This window comes from Rattus rattus, chromosome 8 (genome assembly GCF_011064425.1).
Source record: "Rattus rattus isolate New Zealand chromosome 8, Rrattus_CSIRO_v1, whole genome shotgun sequence".
In the NCBI taxonomy this organism is placed as follows: Eukaryota; Metazoa; Chordata; class Mammalia; order Rodentia; family Muridae; genus Rattus; species Rattus rattus.
Genome location: NC_046161.1, coordinates 106,879,243 through 106,885,269, shown reverse-complemented (window position 1 = coordinate 106,885,269; position 6,027 = coordinate 106,879,243).

Here is a 6,027-nt window from a genome sequence, read left to right as displayed (position 1 = left end):
TGAGACCGGGGTTCTCTCTGAGAGCTTGTCACTCAGCGCAAGCGCATTTTACGACCCTGCTTCCGGCCGGTCGCATTGGGCCTCAAGGCTGCCAGAAGCAGGTGAGGAAGTGTAAGGATCAGCTCACCCGGAGGTTTTGTGGGAAGACTGAACTTCGGATCGGAGGCCACAGGTGGTGCAGACCGCGCCTCCAGCGGATTCGAACCAGGGCAGCAGTCGGCAGGCAGAAGCAGGAGTGCGTACTAGTGCTAGCTATCCTGAGTGTACCTGCTGGTGTGTCTGATGCCCTTCTCCGATCGCCTGATCTAGTTTTGATCCGAATCAGCGTCTGCCGAATGGGGCCTCCTACAGGATCTCGGACCAAGTTTTGATCGCGGCCTGAAGCGGTCCCCACTCCCCCCCACCCCCCACCCCCCCGCCCAACCCAGTAACTAACACAGCTACTGAGGCACAAGACACACCAGAGTCCCCAAGTCCTGAAGAGCCTATGCTGAAGGGGTTTGGGGAGGGGGCGGTGACACTGACATCAGGTGACCCTGAGCAAGGCTTCTTAAGCTTTCTCCACTAGCAATCCCTTTCTACCCAAAAAGTTTTTATGCGACTCCAGGTATCTAAAATAGGCGTACAAATCAAACATTTACTGGTAACGAATCAGAAAAGAATTTATTTTAAAATTCGGCATACACGTAATCTTACCACTTATTAGGGACAAAAACAGATTCCCGTACTAATTAGGTGGATGCATTTGTCCAATATAATCTAGCCACTATAATTTGAAACATGCTAAGGAATGATAGGTAAGTATTAGAATTCTTTGTTTCCTGTAATTAGACCGTCATGCTTTGGTGCACGCAGTAGAAACACTTCAGCTCCTAACACAGTGGTTCCAAACCTGCTATGAGGCTTCTCAGGGTTTGCAAGGCGTGTGCAAGCCGTACCTGTTGTGCCTTCAGACCAATGGTGCAGTGGAGTCGCAGGATGCACCATGGGTGACTGCTGCCAGAGACACTGTGGGTCTGTTACACGTGAGTTGGAATCAATTTTGGTCACTGTGTTTGGAAGCTTTTAACCACTGCCCAAACCTTTGTTGGCTCTCACATTCAGTTCCGGAACAGTGTTGTGTATGACCAGTGAAGAAGGTTTGGGTGAGGGCATCACGGAGTGAATGAGAAGCCCTCAAAAGAGGCCAAGTTCTGGCTGATTCTAGGCAGAGAGGGTAAGGCTGAAGCCAAACTGTAACCAAAGGGATGGTTCTGTGTGAGGACATGGTCTCTTCTCAGGACTCTCTGCCCGGTTTTCCAGTTCCACCAGATGAGGGGGGCCGAAGCACTGAACCAGGATGCCGCAGGCTGACAAGAGTTTCCCACAATCTTTCAGGGTGGAGAGAAACTGTCCTCAGAGGCCCCAGTGTAGCAGGCTAGGCAGGCACGAGACCTAATCTTGAAAGCCTGCTGGTGCCACCCGGCTCAGTCTCCAGGCATTAGGGTCAACCCTTGATAACCTAACACAGGAAAGGGCACCCGTGGTGGTTGAATGAAGAATGTGGTTTTGTAAATACAGCATGGGAAGTGGATTCTGGGGGCTGGAGATGGCTTGGCAGTTAAGAGCACTGCTCTTGTAGAGGACTCAAGTTTGGTTCCCAGCACCTATGTCAGGTGGCTCACAAACCATCTGTAACTCCAGCCCCAGGGGTACTCATTGCCCCTGGCCTCCCAGGGCAGCTTACACACTTGCACACAAACACACACGCCGACTCATAATTTTAAAAAAGTACAAATAAATCCTTTTAGCCAGGTAGGGTGGCCCACACCTCTAAGCCGAGCACTTGGGAGGCAGAGGCAGACGGATCTCGGAGTTCAAGACCAGCCTGGTCTACAGGGTGAGTTCCAGGATAGCCAGGGCTATACAGAGAAACCTGATCTTGAAAAAACAGGGGGAAAAATCTTTAAAAAAAAAAAAATAGAGTATGGTGCTTGAAGAGATGTCTCAGTGGCTAAGAGTTCTTGCTGCTCTTGCAGTGGACCTGGATTGAATTCCCAGCATCAGGGTTAGGCAGCTCACAAGAACCTGTGACTCCAGTTCCAGGGGATCTGATGCCCTCTTCTGGCCTCCATGGGCACCTGAATGCATGTAGTTTACATAGAAATAAGCAATGAATGCGTAAAGATAAGCAGGCACACACACATGTTTTTTTTTAAGTGGATTCTAAGCTTTGCACAGGCAGAGGCAGTGTAGCCAATGAGGTTTATCCAAGGTGCGATCATTGCTAATTGGAAACTTAAAGTGGATTCTAATGCATCGGCCTTCCTTTTCATCCCCGGTTGCCTTGACAACCAGTCTGCTAAGGAAGACACTGTAGCAACACTTGCAACCAAATGTAACGAATATGTACATCTTGGTTAGTGCAAAGCTACAGAGTACAAGCAAGAGATAAGAGAGTGATGAGAGGCGTCTTCGCTGCAGCAAGTGAAGGGAGTACTGGGGTTAATCCCAAGGCAATGACCCCCCATCCCTCCCCCGAGAAACTGTAGGGATTTTACTCAAGGAGTCTGTAAGCTTGATGTTTACATCAAGCCCTTCAGAAACATTTCTGAGAGTGCAAGATTTAAAGTCACAGTGCAAGGAAAGACAGTAGTCAAGCTTTTAGGCATAATTAACCTAAGATCATGGCCCAGCCAAGGTTAAGAGGGTGAGCAAGGGGCCAGGCGTGGTGGCACAGGCCTTTAATCCCAGCACTCGGGAGGTACAGGCAGATGGATCTCTGAGAGTTCGAGGCCAACCTGGTCTACAAAATGAGTCCAGGGTAGCCAGGGCTACACAGAGAAACCACGTCTTGAAAAACAAACAGAACGAGGTGGGTGAACAGGAACGCTTGTGAAAAGGTTTGGTTTTTCCACAAAGGTTACCGTGAAAAGGACACCATAAGAGTGTGTTTGCCACTAAAGGTGCCTCCCTTGGCATGGTGGCTCACTCAATGCAGTGCGGTTTCTTGGTACAAGAACTCGTAAAACGTGTACCAGGTTTTCTTTAAGTGGCCTCCATCCTATGAGGCAGCTCCACGTAAGACACCCAGCGGGGTTGGGGATTTAGCTCAGTGGTAGAGCGCTTGCCTAGGAAGCGCAAGGCCCTGGGTTCGATCCCCAGCTCCGAAAAAAAGAACCAAAAAAAAAAAAAAAGACAACCGGCTATGCTGAGACCACATTCCAGTTTTCCAATTGTGCATCCATCAGACCAGCTCAGGTCCCAGACCAGTCCAGTGACCTCAGTTGACAATGTGTGGAAGGGTAAGCCAGCCCAAATCCGAACTCCCGGAATTCGTGAGATTTAATAAAATGTAGTAGGGTTTCCCCCTGACTCGTCCCCACATTTTGGGAGAGCGTACAGCCATAGCAACTGTCAGTGAGAATGTATCTATGTGTGTGGAACTGGTCAGCGTGAGCCACGGGTGGTCGAGTTCTAGCCAGCTCTTGAGATCATTCATCATCTCTGACGGCTACGAGGAGAACCACATGTCACTTATTAAGGGGAAGACGTGTGATCGATGGTTATTTGTGAGGCCTGGAAAGGCTCGGTGATGGGAAGCGCCACCCGGAAGTCATCCTACTGAGTCGTCGGAATGCTCTTAGAAAAAGTGAGGCTTGAGGAATCCAAGACAGGTCCGCTGGGCTAAGCAATAGTTGTGTATTCGGCTTGTGGTTCTGGAGGTGGGGAAGGCCAAGCCCGGGCAACATGCCGCAGCCTTCCCGCTGTATCCCAGCAGCAGGGGAGAACGCTAGAGAATGCCGAATTCACTTTCCTCACAAACAGACTCTGGGAACACAAACAGTTGCAGGGAAGAGAGCTGCCAAGGAGAGCCACCCTTCCAAGCCACACATCTGCTCTTCTGGTCATTCTCTCTCCTACAGGACTTGCTTTAAATATAGAAAGAAGTTAAGGGCTGGGGACGTAGTTTGGTTGGTATGTTGGAGTGTTTGCCTAGCACACAGGAAGCTCTGGTTTGACTCCCCAGCAACTGAATAAAACAGGCGGAGTGGCATATGCCTTCATCCTAGACCTCAGAGGAAATGGGTTCCTAAGAATTAAATCTCAGCTGGGCCGTGCGTGGCTCACACTAATCCCAGCCTTTGGGAGGCAGAGACAGGTAGATCTGTGAGTTTGAGGCCAGCCGGGTCTACAGAGTGAGTTCCAGGACGGCCAGGGATATACAGAGAAACCCTGTCTCAAAAAAAACAAAAAACAAAAACAAAAAAACCATAATATAATAAATAGTATTTTGGCTACATAAAACCCTGCTGAAAAAGTTAAATAAATAAGTAAAGAAAGAAAGCAATTCGTCAACTATACATACACATAATTTACAGAAAGAACAATCACCAGAAAGTTATAGCTTAAGGAAATTAATAAAACAAAACAAAACCAGGCCTGGTGGCACGTGGTTTTCATGCCAGCAACTCAGGAGGAAGAGGCAGATAGAGGATCTCTGGGTTTGAAGCTAGCGGGGTCTGCTAAGCGAGTTCCAGGATAGCCAGGGCTAGGTAGGGAAATCCAGACTTAAAAACAAACAAGCAAGCTAGGCAGTTGTGGTGGACGCCTTTAATCCCAGCACTCAGGAGGCAGAAGCCGGCGAATCACGATGAGTTCGAGGCCAGCCTGGTCTACATAGCTAATTCCAGGCCAGCCAAAGCTACACAAAGAAACCCTGTCTCAAAAAGACAAACCAGGGCTGGAGAGATGGCTCAGTGGTTAAGAGCACTGACTGCTCTTCCAGAGGTCCTGAGTTCAAATCCCAGCAACCACATGGTGGCTTCAACCATCTGTAATGAGATACGATGCCCTCTTCTGGTGTATCTGAAGACAGCGACAGTGTACTTATATAGAATAAATAAATAAATCTTAAAAAAAAAAAAAGAAAGACAAACCAAACAGTTTTTATACATGCTACTGGAGACTGGACCCAGGACCACACATATACTGGTTTCAGTGGCCTGTCCGTACTGTCTAGTGGCAACACACACACACACACCACCTATGACCCAGCACACAGAGAAAGTGAAGCTGTTAATGCAGAGGGCTAAGCAAACTTGAACTTGGTTACTAAGGCTCAGTTGGCTTCTCTCTAGGAGCGTCAACAGGCATTAGTGACTGATCCCTTGGAGGGTCCGAGTTTGTTTTAAAAGCTCTGCTTACACAAACCCTGTCTTTGTCTGCCTTTGTGCGCTGTGGCTCATCTGGAGGAAGCCCCACACTGACAGGAAACAGACAGGCAACGATGTTCCAATGCGGGGAACAATACCAGCGGAGACCGTGCGGGGACTACCCAGAAGCTGAATTCAGAAACATGTTGCGAAAACCCTGCTTCAAGAAATCTTGAGGGAATGCTTCGATAGGTAAAGATTATATTAGTTAAATAGGCGGCATAAAAATATTATATAAATGCCATCAGAATACATCATTGTGCGTGTATGAAAATGTCACAATGAGACCCATTGTATGTAATTAGTACATGCTAATGTAGTCCTAAAAATCACATAAGATCCATCCAGAGGCACCATAATAACTCGTTTAAGAGGCTGTGCATGTTAACACGTCACGAAAATATACCAATTTACTCAAGTTGTTGGTATTCTGTCTAAGCTCCACCCCCACAGCTACCTGGCAACAAGCAGGTAGGCTCCGCCCCATAGTTGCCTGGCAACAGCCAGCTATGCCTGACTATAAAAGGGGCTGCTTGCCTCCCTCCTCTTTCTCTTGCTCTCTCTTACTCTTCTCTGCTCTCGTGCCCCCTTTGTCCCTGTCCCTTCTCTCTATTGCCCCCACCCCATGTGCCCATGGCTGACCTCCTTAGCTCCTCCCCTCTTCTACTCTTCTTCTCTCATTAAACCTCTCCACGTGGAACCATGTTGGCTTGGTGTGCTTTGTCCGGGCGCGAGCCAAGCTTCAAACCCCAACAAAAATTATTCCTTTAAATTTTATGTATCTTATTTTTTTTTAGAGACAGGGTCTCACTAAGTAGCTCTGGCTGGCCTA